The sequence below is a fragment of the Hemitrygon akajei genome, chromosome 10, assembly GCF_048418815.1.
Source record: "Hemitrygon akajei chromosome 10, sHemAka1.3, whole genome shotgun sequence".
Taxonomy (NCBI): Eukaryota; Metazoa; Chordata; class Chondrichthyes; order Myliobatiformes; family Dasyatidae; genus Hemitrygon; species Hemitrygon akajei.
In genome coordinates, this window is record NC_133133.1 from 125,536,399 (window position 1) to 125,555,334 (window position 18,936).

The following is an 18,936-nucleotide window of genomic DNA, read 5'->3' on the forward strand; positions in this document are numbered from 1 at the left end:
ATCAGCACCATTATGCAATTAAACACATTACGTTCAATAAAAGTTAATTTGTTGTTTCTCCATATTCCTACGTGAATACACTTCTGAAAAAAATTTGTTGTCCGCTGTTGTTGGTGCCAGACAACAACTTGAAAAACAGCTGATCTGGGATTTTCACACACAACAGTTTTCTTGAGTTTACAGAGAATGGTGCAAAAACCAAAAAGTATCCAGTGAGCGGCAGTTCTGTGGGCTAAAATGCCTTGTTAATGAGAGAGGTCAGAGAAGAATGGCCTCAAGCTGACGGGAAGCTGAGAGTAACTCAAATAACTGTGTGTTACAACAGTGGTGTGCAGAAGAGCATCTTTAAACACATACCATGTTGAACCTTGCCATAGCAGCAAAAGACCATGATCATACAGTCAGTGGCCACTTTATTAGGTATAGGAGGTACATAATGAAGTGGCCATTGAGTGAATATCAAAACATACTATGAAATGTGTTGTTTGTGTAAAATTAAATCAGTGAGGATTGTGCTGGGCAAGCCACAAGTGCCACCATGCTTCCGACTGCAACGTAGCATATCCACAACTCACTAACTCTATGTCTTTGGAATGTGGGAGAAAAATCAGAACATCCAGTGGAAACCCACACAGTCACAGGAAAAACATACAAACTTCATACAGATAGTGGTGGTAATTAAACCCCCATCTTACAGCTGGCGCTGCAAAGCACTATGCCAACCGCTAAGCTACACTAAGTGTACCAGAGGTCACTGTACAAGGAGGGCAGAGAAAGTGAAGAGAATAATATTCTATGAGGTTCAAATGAGGGGAGAGTTCAGAAACAAAATGGCTTAAGATCAGTTTGCTCTAAGTGTACTTCAGGCCACAAGAAATTTCTATGCATTTCAATTGTAAATGTCTATCCTGGTATCTTCTATGTCCCCCTTGTTCCACACTCTCTCACTTATAGAAACAGTTCAATATGCTGCTGTAAATTTCTCAATGCTCTCAAATTTAAAGAGTACTGATACACCCACTTCAGCTGTTTATGGTTGGGCAACTTTCTCATTCCAGGAATTAAAGAATCTCTATTGGAGTGCAATCAATGTTACTACTTTGTTTCCTACATAATGATAATCAATAAGACTGGTTAGCTGAAGGAGGGTATTCACACATGATGTAGTTGACCTCTTGAATGTCAAAACTACAGCTCCATTCAGTATTGCTAAAAAGGTCCAATAATACACGTGCTTTTAACTTTCTATCACTAGCTCTGAGATTGTTATGATGTACGCAGTCTCTAAATGACTTCTGAAGATGTTGGTGTTGGAAATTAAGTTTTTTAACAGTTATATGTAGCCTGCTTTATTGAAGTGACATGTTATCTACAGATTCAATGACCTCATGATTCTGAATAGAACATGGCAGGCAGCTGCTAACACATGCAGGAATGCAGAGTTCAAATTCTGAAGCCTGTAACCAGGGTAGTAACTTGTCTTTGGACGTGCAGATGTCAGTCCCTCAGGAAACTGATAAATCTATTATAAAAGTGTGTTCATAAAATTAGGATGGCCTAAAGCGATCAACAAAGTTAATAGTAATGACAAACTCCAAGTGTCTGGTCAGCAATTTTAACTTTTATAACACTACAAACTATAAGAGCAGAATTAGGCCATTCAGCCCATCATGTCTGATCTGCCATTCCAACATGGGTGATTATCCTTCTGAACCCCATTCTCCAGCCTTGCCCGCCCATTATCCAAGTGGATAACTTCACTCACAACTCTGAATTCATTCTACAACTGTTAGACTCACTTCCAAGAACTCTACTACCCATGTGCTCAGTATTAATTATATTTTTATTTGCACAATTTGTCTTCTTTTTGGTTATTTGTCAGTCTTTATTTATGTATCAGCTTTTAGGAATTCTGTTGCATTTCTTTGTTTTTCTGTAAAAAGCTGCACGTTAATGAATCTCAAGATGGTATATGGTAACATACATGTATTTTGATAATAAATGTACTTCTACTCTGACTTTTTTCTTTAATCTCTCTATATTTTCATCAACTCCTCTCAGATTATGAAGTGGTTAGCGTGATGCTAACCAGCTTGGGGTGTTGGAGATCAGAGTTCAATCGCAATGTCCTTTGTAAGGAGTCTTTGTACTGTGGAATGTGTGGGTTTTCTCCCATACTCCAAAGATGGACCAGGTTAGTTAACTGCTGATTGCAAATTGTCTCCTGATTAGGTTAGGGTTAGATCAGGGTTGTTGGAGATTGCTAGGTGTGGTTCGAAGAGCCTGTTCTGCTGTATCTCCAGCACAGAGATAGACAGATAAATAATAAATAAATAGAGGGATGCAGATACACAATAAATTAAAAATAAACACACATACACACACAAATATATAAATCATAGATCCTCCCACTCACCTACATATTACAGAATATTTACAGTAGCCAATTAACCCACCAACTTGCTCATCTTTTGTAACAGAAGGAGACTGTATAAACTCAAAAGACAGCATACTCAATGTCAGGATTAACTTCGGCCTCTGAAGCTGCAAGCTTATGATAGTGTCATAATCACAGAGTTACACAGAATGGAATTTGGCCATTTGGCCTAACTCATCTGTGCTGATCAAGGTGCCTCCCTCAGCTAGTCTCATTTGCCCATGTTTGGCCCATATCGCTCTAAACCGTTCCTGTCTATGTGCCTGGTTACATGACCTAAACATTGAAATTGTACCTGTTTCTTTGTACCACTCCCTCTGGCAGCTCATTTCATATTACCACGACCCTGGTAATATGAAAAAGTTACCCGAGGTCCTCTTTAAATCTTTGCCCTCTCAGCTTAAACCTGCGCCCCTACTCTTCAGAAAAAAGACTGTGACCTTTTACCTCATCTATACTCCTCATGATTTTATGTACTTTTATATAAGGTCATTATTTAGCTTTTTACACTCCAGAGAAAACAGCTGGGAGCATCCTTGTGAATCTTATTGCACCCTCTCTTGCTTTATCCACACTTTTGCTACAACTAGGCAACCAGAACACCACACAACATTCCAGGTCTGTTCTCACCAATGCCTTGTACAGCTAAGCATGACATCCCAATTCTTTACTCAATTACATTTAGATTGTTTTGATAATTGGTTGAAATATTTCACAAATGCAGATTCCACTTCCTTCTTCCCATAGCTAGCAACCCAACCTCCTCTTCATTTCAGCTGTCAATACCTGGAATTTTCCCTGTGCTGCCATAGGCCAACATCCAACGCTTGCTTCTCTTGATCCTGTTGTCTTTTGAACTTTGCCTCTCATTCTTGAATTCTGATCACCCCATTGTAGGAAGGGTGTGGAGATTTAGGAGTTGGCGATAAGAGGCTTACCATTACACTGTCTGGATAAGAGGGCATTTACTATGAGGGGAGACCGGATAGAAAGTTTATAAGATGATGAGGGGGATAGATAGTCAGTATCTTTTCCCCAGGGTCAAAATGTCTAATACTAGAGGGCATGCATTTAAGGTACGAAGGGTAAATTCAAAATATATATTGGGGGGGCAATTTTTGTTTAATACAAGTGGTGGGTGCCTAGAATGCACTGCTGGGGTGGAGGTGGAAACAAATACAATAGTGTTTAACAGGCTCTTAACAGGCACATAAATATGGAAAAAAATTGAGAAATTAATTTAGTTAGGCATTTAATTACTATTTAGTTTGCACAACACTAAAAGCTGAAGGGGTTTTTCCTGTGCTGTACCAGTCTATGTTTGCAAACAAACACCATAACTACCTTTCTCAGTGTCTCCCTGCCAGAAACATCTATTAAGTCTTCACATACTGTATCCCAGCCTCACACATCAAAGGGTTAGTTTTCAAATCTCAACAATGACAATACAAGCCTACTTTGTTATTAGCATTTTAAAAAGGAGAAAAGTTAACATAGTTAATACTTTTTGACATATTCAATAATTGTAAATAAGTGTTGCATAACTTTTTGGCAGGGATATAGGAATAATAGAGCTAGATCAGATTCACTTCTGAGACCATTTATTCCAAAAATATCTTAATTTACCCATGCAAAAACATGATTTTTAGTCATGCGTATAATAGCACAAAGACCACACACTTATCAATAGTCTATTTTGTTTTAAATTGCCCACAAGCAAGTTAATAGTATTTACTTACAAAAACAGTTTTCAGGTGGATGTTTACATGAATTTTGTATTCCTAGCTACTCAATAAAATCCAGGTTTTGCATCTACTCGGCATCTCAGTGTTGAATTTGAACTATTCACTGCTTCACAAACTGAATTATATTTCTTAAGTTTTCAAACAATAGAAATTTCCCGATGTTTACAACGACTTGTGTATCCAGTTTTGGAACATTAAGATTACTGGCATTGCTAGAGCCAGAACCGGTGTGAGGTTGTTATTTGGGATCCTGTATGAGATTTTGATTGTCTGACACGCAGAAAAGCAAAAGTATGCTCAGAAATGAATGCATTAACAAAGATAACAAGAAAGCATCACTGATATTTATTAAAGTTCCTAACCTTATACCACTAATGCTATTTTGGCTGACACGGCAGTTGTTTGCCTAGAAGTAGGAAAGATATGACTAAGTTAGAGAGGGTGCAGAAAAGATGCACAAGAATGTTGTCGAGACTGGAGGGCTTGATTTATAAGAGACTGGATAGACTGGGATTGTTTTTCCTTGGAAGGAAGAACGTAAAGGGATGAGTATGTAGATGTATATAAAATCATGAGGGACATGGATAAGTTAGTCAATGGTTCTAACTACTTTTTAATTCTAATTGCTATTATGTAAACACACATTACATCCAATTACATCAAACATGATCTGATTAAAATAAATGACGCCTTTTCTAGTTGAGAAATGAATCATGGCCAAAACACAGGGAAAATTCCTATCTCTTTTAAAAGATGGGAGTTCTGTAAACACCTAAACAATTTAAAGGGTTCAGTCAGAAAATGGTATCTTGATCATTCCAAGACTCCTTGGGGGTACACTTAACTACCAGCCTTAATTATCATAAAAATTTAATTAGTCTAATTCTCCCCGTGCTAGCTGAGAAAAAGCTGTCCAGACTAAACACACTGTAGGTAATGGCACTTAATAGACATTTAAGCTGTTTTCTTTAAATGGAGTAAGAATTTTGCCTCTTTGAACTTTAGGCAGTTAATATCAAAACTTCATCACCTTAAGTGTTTTAATGAAATCAACTCCCTTTTGTGCTCCTGAACCATCAAGCACTAAAATTAAAGATGATATATTTTTATACTGTGTAATTATCCAAAACAGTTCTATCATATAAAAGTTATCTAGTGCCAAATAAAAATGCTCTCAACTGCCAATTAGTTTCCCACCTCACAATCTGTGTATATTTGCCTTTTAATCTTACATTTCATAGCCAACTAAAACATTAGGATCCGGTCCTGAGTGACAGCTTTATTCAATTTTATTTGGTTTCATTAGCTTGAGTTTGTTTTCAATTAGTTTTTTTTCTCCCCAATAGGCTCAGTGGTATAATATATGCTCAGTCATTTAAATGCAACTTGGACATGCAAACTTGAGGAGCCATCCTGAAAGAATGGTCAATATATCACAAATCTGATGTCTACACAAGATAGATTGGACATTTCAGTATTTTGGTAATCTTTATGATATGTTTTATTTTTTTTTAATACATTTTTTTTTATTAGTTTTTCAAAACATTTTACAAATTAAAAACCCCAAATCCCAATGAGGAGCATTAATACAGTGCAAAATTAAGCATACAATAACAATATGCTACAAAGGAAGAGAATTTCACAAAAAAGCACCTAAATTAAAGACAAGTAAGCTTAGTGTCCTCCCCAAGCCCCACAACACAAGATAAAAAACAACAACAACTCCAGACCGACCACAACACAGTATAATGAGTATAGGTCAGGACAGTCAAACTCCCAGACTGTGAATACACTTAGCAACAGAGGATAATAATGCCTACTACCAGAAAAAAAAAAGGGAGCTGAAAGCAAGGGACCGAAAAGAAGAAAAAAAAAGAAAAAAAAACCCTAGTCAAGAGGAAGGTTATGAAAGTACTCAATAAAAGGTCCCCAGACCTTATGGAACTTTAGATCCGAATTAAGAACTGAATAATGAATTTTTTCGAGCTCCAAGCAGGCCATAATGTCATTAAGCCATTGCACATGAGTGGGCGGGGCAACATCTCTCCATCTAAGGAGGATCAAGCGTCTAGCCAGCAGAGAGGCAAAGGATAGTATTCGGCATTTGGTCAGACCCAGACATAAATCTGTCTCGCCCCAAAAACTGAACAGAGCAATTAAGGGGTTTGGTTCTAGGTGCTAATTCAGAATACCCGATAATGTAGTGAAGACATCTTTCCAGAATTTCTCCAAGCTAGGACAGAGCCAGTACATATGGATGAGAGAGGCCACGCCCCTCTTGCATTTATCACAGAGCGGGCTAATGCCAGGGTAGAATCGAGATAGTTTAGATTTAGACATATGGGCTCTATGAACAATCTTAAACTGTAAAAGGCAATGGCGAGCACAAAGAGAGGTTGAGTTAACCGATTTGAGAACTGAGTCCCAGCTCTCCTCGGATAAGGAGATATTTAAATCCTGCTCCCAGGCCATTTTAATTTTATCCACAGGGGCCCGTCGTAAGGCTGCTAGTTTATCTCGGATAATTGATATTAAACCTTTACCTAGTGGATTAATGGAAAGAAATAGGTCCATAGCATTTTTCGCAGGCATTTCAGGAAAGTTAGGAATTAAAGGAGCAATAAAGTGTCGGATTTGGAGATATCTGAAAAAGTGAGCGTTAGGCAGGTTAAACTTAACAGAGAGCTGCTGAAAAGAAGCGAAGCGATTATCAATGAAAAGATCTTCAAAATGTCTAATGCCCTTCCTATACCAAACATGGAATGCTGAATCATACGTAGTAGGTAAAAAAAAGGTGATTATGTGCGACGGGGTAGAAACGGAAAACCCCTGGAAACCATAGCATTTCCTAAACTGAGCCCATATACGCAGAGTGTGTCTAACAAGAGGATTAGCTATTGATCTGGGCAGACTGCCAGGGAGTGCAGAGCCAAGAAGTGCAGAGATAGATAATTCTTTAGTGGAGCTCAACTCCATTGCCACCCAGTTAGGGCACTCAGGTTGGCCATGGAAGAAAGACCAGAAGGTAGCACAACGTATATTAGCTGCCCAATAATATAAGCGAAAGTTAGGTAAAGCCATGCCACCCTCTTTTTTAGATTTTTGGAGGTGGATTTTGTTAATTCCAGAGCACTTATTCTGCTACAGATATGACAAAATAATAGAGTCTAAGGAATCAAAAAAAGATTTAGGAATAAAAATTGGGATAGATTGAAATAAGTATAAAAATTTGGGGAGAACATACATTTTAACAACATTAATACGACCTACCAAAGACATAAATAGAGGTGACCATTGTACCAGACTCTGTTCTATAGCATAGGAAAGGTTGACAAAGTTTTCACTAAAGAGATCTTTAAATTTCCTTGTGACTGTAATTCCAAGATAAGTAAATTGATTATGGACTACTTTAAAAGGGAGATCACGAAATAATAGTTCTTGTGCTTCTTTATGAATTGGGGAAAGTTCACTCTTATGTAAATTAAGTTTATAGCCAGAGATCTGGCTAAACTGGTCAAGAAGTGAAAACATTAGAGGTAAGGATGTAGACGGATTTGAGAGAAAGAGTAATAAGTCATCAGCATAGAGAGAAACTTTATGCTCAACACCCCCTCTCCAAATCCTGGTCAATTCAGGACAGTTTCGAAATGCTATCGCCAGAGGTTCTATAGCCACATCAAAGAGAAAGGGACTTAAGGGGCATCCCTGATGGGTGCCATGTTTGAGATTAAATACTTGGGATTTCTGAAAATTAGTTAAAACAGAAGCAGTAGGACACAGGTACAGCAATTGGATCCAAGATATGAAACTTTGGCCGAGGTCAAATTTTTCTAAGACTGCAAAAAGGTAGTTCCACTCTATACGATCAAATGCTTTCTCCACATCGAGGGAAATAACACATTCAGGAGTCCCAGTTGGAGCTGAGCATAAAATATTAAATAGACGCCGAATGTTAAAAAAAGGGAGTCGGTTTTTAATAAAGCCTGTTTGGTCACCAGAGATAATGGAGGGAATAACGGTTTCTAATCTATGAGTCAACACTTTAGCTAAGATCTTTACATCAACATTGAGCAGAGAGATCGGCCTATACGAGGAACACTCTGTTGGGACTTTGCCCTTTTTTAAAAGAAGAATAATAGATGCCTCATTGAAAGAGGGTGGCAATTTGCCGTAATTAAACGAGTCAGATAATACTGAAAGTGACTGAGGAGAAAGAAGTGAAGAAAATGATTTATAAAATTCTACAGGGAACCCATCAGGTCCAGGAGATTTCCCTGAGGACAGTGCAGAAATTGCAAAAGATATTTCTTCTGATGATATAGGCGCATTGAGTTTGGCTTTGAAATCAGATGAGAGTGAGGGGATATTCAGATTCTGTAAAAATTGATCAACAGAGATATTGTCATTCAGAGATTCAGAGGAATAAAGCCGAGAATAAAATTTTTTAAATGTGTCATTAATTTCTAAACGATCCGATGTAAAGTCTCCGTTCTCCTTCCGGATCTTTGTAATATGTTGTTTGGCTTTGGAACGCCTCAGCTGATTGGCTAGGAATTTACCAGACTTATCCCCATGAATGTAAAAGCGACTCTTGCTTTCGAGAAGTTGGCGTTCGACGGGTTGAGTGGACAGAAGGTTAAATTTAGTTTGGAGTTCAACGCGCTTCTTGTATAATTCAGGGTTCTTAGTTTGGGCATATATTTGATCCAAATCTTTAATCTGGTTAATGAGGTCTGATCGATCTGCACGGGATCTTCTGTTGAGATTTGCTGTGTAAGAGATTATTTGACCCCTCAGATATGCCTTCATGGCATCCCAGACAATCTGGGATGGCACTTCAGGTGATGTATTAGTGTTAAAATAAAAGGTTATCTGATCCTTAATAAATTTTACAAAATCATCATCCGATAGTAAAGTTGAATCAAACCGCCAGTGTTTATTCCTCTGAGGGAGACCAGGAAAGTTCAGAGAGAGGGTAATTGGGGCATGGTCAGAAATCAGTATACTCTGATAGTCACAAGAGTGGGCAAATGGGATAAGTTGGTTATCGAGTAAGAAATAGTCAATTCTAGTGAAGGTATGGTGAACATGTGAGAAAAAAGAATAATCTCTCTCCGTAGGATGGAGGAAACACCATATATCAGAGATACCAAAATTAGAGAGAACCGAATGGATAGCTAAGGCAGATTTAGTAGGTGATCTGGTAACAGAGGACGATCGATCCAGTTTAGGATCCAACCAACAGTTGAAGTCACCACCCAGTATAAGAGAGTATGAGTTTAAGTCTGGTAGTGAGGAAAAAAACCGTTCAAAAAAGTTAACATCATCAAAGTTGGGAGCATACAGGTTTGCTAGTGCAACTTTAGTGTTATATAGTTTTCCAGAAACAATAATAAAACGGCCATTTGTATCAGATATTTTATTATGGAGTTCAAAAGGAATATTTGAGTTAATAAGAATGGAGACTCCCCTAGCTTTAGCGGCAAAGGATGAATGAAAATGCTGACCCGCCCACTTTGACAGAAGCCGGGAGTTATCAAAACAACGAATATGAGTTTCTTGAAGGAAAGCAATGTCAGCTTTGAGTTGTTTGATATGTGAGAATACCTTCCTCCTTTTAACAGGGTGATTCAATCCCTTTACATTCCAGCTCACAAATTTAAGTGCACTAGCCATTATCAATTACTAATGCATAAAAGGCAGCAGGCATATAAAAAGTCAAGCAGTACACTAGCAGTCTGGGAGCAGAGATGTAAACATAGATTCGTAAAATCAAAACATACACATGTCCTGAGCAATAAAGAGAAACAATAAATACAGTGAGTGATGTTGGAACTGGAAAACCCACCTCATCCACACAACCCAAAACTAGACGGCTACCAAAACAAGTAGCTAGCTCTACCAAAAAAATTAACCCAAATACAACTTCCAGATCTGTGTCATTGACAACAGTTCCGTATAAATACTATAGCAAATAGTAACTGGTTAATGCACTAGAAAACATAACTACAGATTGGAACACCTTCTGCAGAAATATAAAACTTAATACAGAGAAAATCGGAAGAAAACCAAAACTAACCTACCCGCGAAAAAAAAGGAGAGGAAGGGGAAAATTATAAATTCAAGACGAGTATTTATCAACCATTTACAGAGAGGGGAGAAAAAAATTCAGAGATTAGGAAAAAGGGGTGAAGAAAGGAAAAAAAAAGATAAAATAAATAAATATAAAAAAAGGAAAAATAAATCAGCAATTAAACTGTGAACCAACAAACAGGGAGGCCTTCACTAAAGACTTCGAACCTCCAAAACAAGTTAGAGTCAGTTGTAAAACTCTGTAGATAAGGTTATACAAGAGTAAAAATAGATTACACACACACCAAATCCCGGGAGAGATTGTCAACAGCCCTTAGAGTTTCAATGAATAATGTCTGAGTGATTCAAGTGAAGTCTGAGTCCAGAAAAAGTAATTTTACTACGAGGAGTACTTATCCACCATTTTAGGAGGTCCGATCAGATTCCGAAGATGACTGGATAGCCGGAAGACTTGCCACAAATGCCTCAGCTGCCTTCACCGACCTGAGCCACTTGTATTTTCTAGTATTAAGCTTGATTCGTAGATCAGCAGGATTGCGAAGAGAGGGTTTAAAACCACGATCAAACAGCACTTTCATTACGCCTTTAAACTCAGCACGCATCTTTAAGGTCTGGGGTGCAAAATCTTCCACAAAACGAATGGTTGTATCCTGGAAAGGAAGAGACCCCCTGCGATGTGCCTCCACAATCAGACTGTGTTTTACCTGGTATTGATGGAAACACAAGATTACTGGTCGCGGACGGGAGCCCAGAATTCCGGGGGGAACGTAAACTCTGTGTGCCCGTTCGAGCTCGGGCGGCTTCGGAAGCAAATCTTTCCCGAATATTTCACAGAGAAACTCGGCGAAAAACTTCACGGTTGATCCCTGTTCGGTCGCCTCTGGCAATCCAAGAATTCTAAGATTGCAGCGTCTGCTGCGATTTTCGAGATCCACCATTTTGGAAAGAAGTTTGTTAGATTTTTCCTCTAAGCTGGAACAGAGAGTCTCCAAGTATCGAACACGACTTTCTAAATCTTCAGAAGTCGAATCGATGCGAGATAAGTGTTCAGCATGCTTGTCCACTTTATCGTTGATCCGATCCAGTTTGTCTTCCAACTGTTTGAAAGCGGTTTTAAATTCCTTTAAAATTTCGTCTCGGAGCTTTCCGAGCGCAACCAAGCTCTCGTCCGAGGGGGTCATAGCTTCTTTTCTCCTGGATTTAGAACTCTTGCTAGACATTGTAAGTTAGATATGTTCACAGGCAAGTAAGAGATACCGAAAAAATTCCTAACTAAGATTTAAAAAATGGAGACATTTAGTGCAAAGATAGCGACATTAACGGAACAAAAGTTTGGAGCAGCTAAACAATCGCCATCTTACCGGAAGTCCACTGATACGTTTTATTAAAAGACAGATCTGCTGAACCATTGGGAAGGCTTGACAGAGTATGACGGCCAACAAATCTAATAATTTTTAAAGTTAAGCAATCTAATCAGTATTTTAAAATCACTTTCCCATTCTGAACTTCTTATTCATTTGAAGGGAACTTCCAGTTTACTTCTATCACTGTTTTCAGTTATTATTTAAAATCCTCACTCTACCACTTGTGGTGAAAAAGAATGTTAGTTTTCATTTGGTGCTCCTGAAATATCCTCTCACCTTAGTTTTAAAAGTAGATGGGAAGATAGCAGGAAAAATAAATTCTTCTTAAAAAAGATGTAGCAGCTTTTTCCATTGTCACATTATAACATTCTTCTGTTCCAATCACACCAGCTCGATGAGACATGATTTGATTGGAATTGGTGATTATCTTTCATCGTTACCAAGTGACCATTCTGCACTATAAAAAGCATTGGCAAGCTAATCACCTGGGAGCATAATATTATAGCAATCCAGTGATCTTTAACGTAGCCTCTCCATCATAAGCATCATGAATGTAAGGAGACCAGAGCTGTGCAGGATACCCAAATGCAATCTGACCAGGACACCAATAAAAAAACGGTACAAGGAATTTTTAGTAATCAATTTCTCTTGCAGTAAAAGCCAGACTATTGTTTGCCTTCCCAATTGCTTGTTCTATCCTGATTCATTTGCAAGGATACCAGGCCCTCTCAATACCTTTTAATCTTTTACTTACTATTTATACCTTTAACATCTTTTCTAGCAAAGTGGATGGTTTCAGATTTTCACATTATATTCCCACATGCCAAGTTGTCATCCACTTATATCCCTGAAACCACAAAGCAACCTCCTCATAATGAATTCTGCTACCCTTTGCTGTACTATTAGCCAACTTGCTTATGTAATGCATTTAATCCCTTCATCCAAATCAATCTTACAGCCAAATTAGATCTCCTAGTTACATCTCCTAGATAGTACAGTCTTGTTGGCTAACCTATGTTTATAAAACAACATAGAAGAAGCTGGAGGAACCCAGTGGATGAGAATGAAGGGAGACAAGACAGGTTGACATTGTTCATCTGCAAGTCCAGGTTAGAGCTTGGTGCAAGTTAGCATAATTTTGGAATGACATTTTTATAGTGAGAAGAACTTAACAAGAATGCATGAATAATTGAGTCAAGGTAACAAAGGCAGATCTGGCAATGAGAATGAAAGTAGTTGTAATTTGTTACATAATTTTATCAATTTTTAGCAGTTTTGGTTAGAATCCAACCAACAAAAATCAGGTTTGTGTACCATAATGCATGATTGTGGGATAACAATTTTCCAAGAGTTTTCCAAACCTTGACAGACTCTTCTGTTAAATGCCTGTATACTGTACATTATCAACTGAAATTTAATCAAGATGGGCAAAAACATCCTTAGACATCCTGTGTCAGACAAGGCTTGATGCAAGTTTGAATGAACCTTCAGCGGGAGAAAATAAGTGTAATGTCACATTCTAACTAGAATGAGCTGAACAATTTTAGGCAACACAATGCAAATATCCCAGAAGTACTGAGTACATAGCCTCTCAGAACTCATTATACAGACCTGACAATTAGGTGCATTTGGAACCGCTTCACAATCTAGTTTGGTAGAATTCATTTCCTCCAATTTGGGAATGCTAAAATAGTGCAGCATGAGACATCACAACGTCATGATCTTCTAGTGTGGGATTTATCCAGGTTCTCTACTTTGTGCAGGGATCACTTTCTCCATGATTCACTTGACCATTCATCCTTCGCCACTAACCTCCCACCTGGCACTTACCCCTGCAGGCAGCCAAAGTGTCTCCCTCACCTCCACTCAGGGCCCCAAACAGTCCTTTCAGGTGAGGTAACACTTCACCTGTGAATCTGTTGGGGTTGTCAATTGCATCCAGTGTTCCCAATGTGGTCTCCTCTATATTGGTGAGATCTATCATAAATGGGGTGACTGCTTTGTGAGTAGCTCTACTCCATCCACCAAAAGCAGAATTTCCCAGTGGCCAACTGGGAAATTCTTCCCTTTTTCCCATGGTCCACTCTCCTCTCCTATCAGATTCCTTTCTCTCCAGCCCTTTACCTTTCCAACCCACCTGGTTTCACCTATCACCTTCTAGTTATCCTCCTTCCCCTCCCCCTAACCTTTTTATTCTAGCATCCTCCTCTTTCCTTTCCAGTCCTGAAGAAGGGTCTCAGACTGAAACGTCAACTGTTTACTCATTTTCATAGAGGCTGCCTGACCTTCTAAGTTCCTCCAGCATTTTGTGTGGGTTATTTTAGTCAGACTGTGATGCGTCCCTTGTTCAGAATACCTAACTGAAATCCTCAACAGCAATGGTGTGAAGTTGCTGACAGGATCAGGATCCAATGCTTAAAAAGATATATTTACAATTAGGGAAATTGCTGTTTTGGTCCCTGTACACCATAGATGAGTAAATCTTCAGAGACCAGCCTTTCTATGCATCTTTCCATGTAGTTCTCATTGTTGCTTGTACTAAATCTGAAAGCTACACTCCAAAGAAACAATAAGGGTTGATAAATGAATAATGGAAGCGAGTGTCAAATCTAGGTATCTGACTGAAAGTGCTAATTCTTCAATATGTGCAGTGTGTAGAAAAAGCAGTAAGGCCGTAGGGTACTTCATTTCTGAAAAGAAATGCAAGTGATCCTTTTGAAAAACAGTTTCACAAGAAGCAGTATTAAATACGCTAGTTGCTCCATGAATACATAAAGACTGTCATTTTCCAGACCACGGAGTTTGAAAGTCATGCTGAAAGCAAACAAAATAGGCCTACACAATTGCTGATTTTAAGTAGAGCTAACTGCGCACTGGAGTCAAGTTTCAAATTCAAACAAACATTCTGATGGAAAAAAAATCATAGGACAAATTTCTGACAGAATACTAAGATGACCAAAAATTAGTGCAACTTTTTAGCTGTCCAAGTTAAATTTATTTTCAGTGTTTTTACTCAATGACGTGAGAATAAGCTTCCAAGGCATTGTTTTACTGAACATAACGGAGTTTGGTATGTTTTCTCGGTTATACTTGACATCAATACTTCAACTTCTTAAATGTATTGTTGGTGCTAAAGTTAGCAGTGATCAATTTTTTTCCTCTAGCTCTTACAAACTTCTCTGAGATTTTAAGAATACAGGCAGCTTTACTGGACAAGTTCCAGCCAAGTATTATATTTAGAGAGATTATCCTACTGTTAAACTCACTTAAATACAGCAATTAGAGAAGTCAATCTTATCCTGCAGGAGTACAAACACACATTCCATGACACTGTAATTAACGCCTGCACTTCAGACATAGAATGCACATATCTGAATGGCAGTTTTGTGTGGTAGTTTTCAATTGTATCTTTATGCTTCAATATTAATAAAGGATGGAATGTGAAGTAGAAATCAAATCATATCTATATTTATACTGTATTCTTAAACTCCCAAAAAAGGTCTCAGTCAGAACATGTACATTTTCTCTCTAACTGAACTCATTCGTTTTTTCACGATACCTTTAAATGCATTGCGTCACCTAGACAGTCTTGGTCACCCACTGTGTTGACAGAACAGCCTTGGTCCCCAGGGCAACTAGGGAAAGAGTAGGTCTCCCTAAAGCTCAGTATGCTGATCTATGTGTGGAGATGGGTGAGGACTTAAATGAACTGTATACATTGTGGAAAAGAGAAAGTGTTGGCAGCCTTGAAGTACATCAAGGTGGATAAACATGCATATAAGAGAACAGGATAGGTATGCATCTCACAGCTTTGCAAGCTCTCACAATGTAGAAAAGAGTTTTTCAAAAAGTTTTCTTGCTAAAGTGGACATTTTCACATTTCTGTACTCTGATAGTTCTTGATGGAAACAACATTACTAGCCTTCCAAGCCCAACTACGGCATGACATAAAAATTCAAAATTTCCGTAATCCCACCTCAGAACTTCAAGGCGACCTTGCCTTATTTAATAGTCAAGTATATTATGCAGAGCATTGTGTGTTCCACAGCATAGTCTTTCCCTAAATATGCAATACTAAGAATTGGTACGTTAAAACAAAAAAACTTATATCAACCATATATCTGTCAGATTAAATACCTTCTTTCAAAGAATGAAATTTATTGACCAAGACAATTTCATTCACAAACAACTATATATTCTAATTGCTCTCATCCATTTTAAAATAATTGCAGATTCCTATATTTGTTTCAACTCAGTGTAGCTGTTAGAAAACTAAGCATAAACTGTGGTCCAAACCTGAGATAAACAACAAGCAAACCACTGGAGATCTGCACCATAATTAAGGGCTATGCAGTACAATGGCTTGCTATAATTTTTCTTTGAAACAGTACAAAGCCTTCTAAGTTACATGCTCGTTTATAACAATGAATGTGCAAAAACAGAAACTGATATTAATGGTTAAGCTCTTACATAGTTAACCTAAAGTAATAAAGTTGACATTACAATAGAGTTTTTATATTTATGTCAATACATTGGTCAACTGGAAATTGTTAAACAGTGCTTCAATGTTCATTTTTAAGCTACACAAAGAAAGTGAAAATAAAACACCATAGTAAACATAGTGCAAAACATTGGATTAGGTTCATTGTCACAATATTTGGAACCTACTAACAGATAAAAATAATCAATTCTGTCCAATGTAGCCCAGTCTGAGTAATATATAAAGCTTTTATACCTTTGTTAAAATTTTATAACTTAACATTAAAGTGTTAGTGAAATATTCCTGATGAGCTTTTCGAGATCAATACTGAATTTTACATGAATAATTTTTTTTTGCAGAACTGCTTTGTCCCACATTCTTGAGAAATTACAGACATGAACAAATCATACTAATTACTTTTAATTAGGTATTCAGTTTAGGATATATGTCATAGAGTAAAGTTGCCAGAAATAATTTAAGGCATTAAATGAAATGCTCTTAAAAATACTAAAACCAAAGGTCAGTTTAACTATATTGATTCTTATATATTAACTATATTCAATCTTCACTCTTCTGCTTGCTGTTCTTAAACGTATTTCCATATACATTTTGCTCTAAAAGGTAATCAAAATATGCTAGCGTAAACTTGGAACATTCTCCTTATTTCAAACAACAGTTTTTTAAAAATTTTAATTATAAATTGATGTAAGTACAGGAATTTTAATTTGGCAGCACATTTAAAGAGTCCTTCATTATTATCACCTCATTCCTAACAGTCTTTATAGCTGATTTGCTATTCAATATGTGATATCTAGCAGCAAATATATCCACACAAAGGAAATGCAAATTGCATGGATTCACAATGTAATTAATACATTGAAATCTATTTTAAATTTCTCTAAGGAATTTATTTACAGGAAGAAATAAATTAGCACGGCAAACTATTTGAGCCTTTCACTGGATAAAATATTTTTAGCTGTTGGTACAGGATATCATGCTGAGAGTTTGAAACACAAATTACCCCCCTCCCCCACCCACTTGCTCATCTAAACTCAATTCTGACATCCTGGAGTTATGTTTAGACAATATAGAATACAAACTGTTTTTCCTCTGCCCTTTCTAAATAATCCTTTATTGAAATTAATATCAGACAAGTTCAATTTCTGCTCTGCTGAGTTAATTATCTTATCTATGCTGCTAATGAGAGATCAAACAGAAATTAAATCTATCATGCATCATAATTTAGGAACATCATATCAGGATATTATAGGGATGGTGACACAGTCCCATAAGAACACCTAGAATTTTTTTTAAACAAAGCTAATCATATAGTTTTGCACTTAAAAAGTAGTTCAAAATCTAGTAACACTCACAAAGTGCTGGAGGAACTCAGCAAATTAGACAGCATATACAGAGAAGAATAAACAGTTGACGCTTTAGTAGAAACCATAGAGGAAAGGGGAGGTGGGGGGGAGCCAAAGGGAGATAATAGGTGGACAGAGCGAAAGTGGGATTTCCTTTTACAACTCATTTCAGTTTGATTTCCCATTCTGACATGTTGGTCATGGCCTTCTCTGCTCAAAAGAGCAATACCTCATATTCTGCCTGGGTAGCTGCCAACCTAATGGCATGAACATTGATTTCTCAAACTTAAGGTAATTTTTCCCCTTCTCTCTTTTTCCATTTCTCCCTCATACATTCTCCTTCCCTGCCCCTTGCTCCCCTCTGATGCCCCTCCTCCTTCCCTTTCTTCCAAGCTCCACTGTCCTCTCCTATCAGATTCCTTCTTTTTCAGCCCTTTACTTCTTACTATCACTTCCCAGCTTCTTACTTCATTCTGACAGCCCCCACCCCCACATCATCCTTCTTATCTCATTTCACCTATTACCTGCTAGCTTGTACTCCCCCCACTTCCCCCACCTTCTTATTCTGGCTTCTTCTCTCTTCCTTTCCACTCCTGATGAAGAGTCTCGGCCCAGAATTTCAACTGTTTATTTCCCTTAATAGATAACTTCTTAAGTTCCTTAAGGTTGTTATAGCCAGGGGTGGTAGTGGGGATAAGCTCCCACTACCTATTAAATGCTCCCAATGGCATGCACCTCGAATAGCCTCTGACAACCAAGTCCAGATGCAGGCCTTCAAGTGTGGCTTAACTGTTAAACCTCGCAGAACCATTCTACTGGCAAGAGAAAGGGCAAAGGTGGGTTACTGGTGCTTTAAAACCAGACGCTTCAGGCTGATGGGCCCACGGCAGATGTGACAGTAAGAAATCAATTTATAGTAGATGGTTAATTGTGAGGAAATTGGAATACATAGCAGAAAGCCATTCACTCCATTAGAGAACTTATAAACTCCACCAACAGAGCACACATGGTCAGTATCACATCTAAGTTCCTGGAGCTTTAAAGCACCATATTAAATGTTGTATGGCTGTGCCTTCCAGTGATAAATGGAAGCAAGGAAAATTAAGAAAAGGCCAGTTTTCAAATTGAAACTCTTATTTGTTGTCCACACCTCAGTCATAAAGGTATACTTCAAATGATTCTAAATTTTCTCTTCACTGTTCCAAAGACTGGGCATTTAAATGTACTTGCACTAATTTAAACTTAGGTCACTAACTCCTGCAGTTCTTCCACAGTTATGTGGACAGCATTCTGTTCCTGTGAACAGTTGTAACCCGACAGCTCACAAGCTGGATATATAGCTGTCAACTGAGTTCACACACAACAGAAAATCCTCTGCAGCTCCACAGCAGCCAGCAAATCCATTCCATTGATCTCTTTAACATATGTATGGGCTGTATATAAGTCAAGTGCT

At 37.9% G+C, this 18,936-nt stretch overlaps 1 protein-coding gene across 1 annotated transcript in view; it reads right to left on the reverse strand.

The window, feature by feature from the left end:
• LOC140734020 (periphilin-1-like) overlaps positions 1-18,936 on the reverse strand; it is a 124,879-nt gene that overhangs the window by 22,728 nt on the left and 83,215 nt on the right. The window lies entirely within an intron of this gene.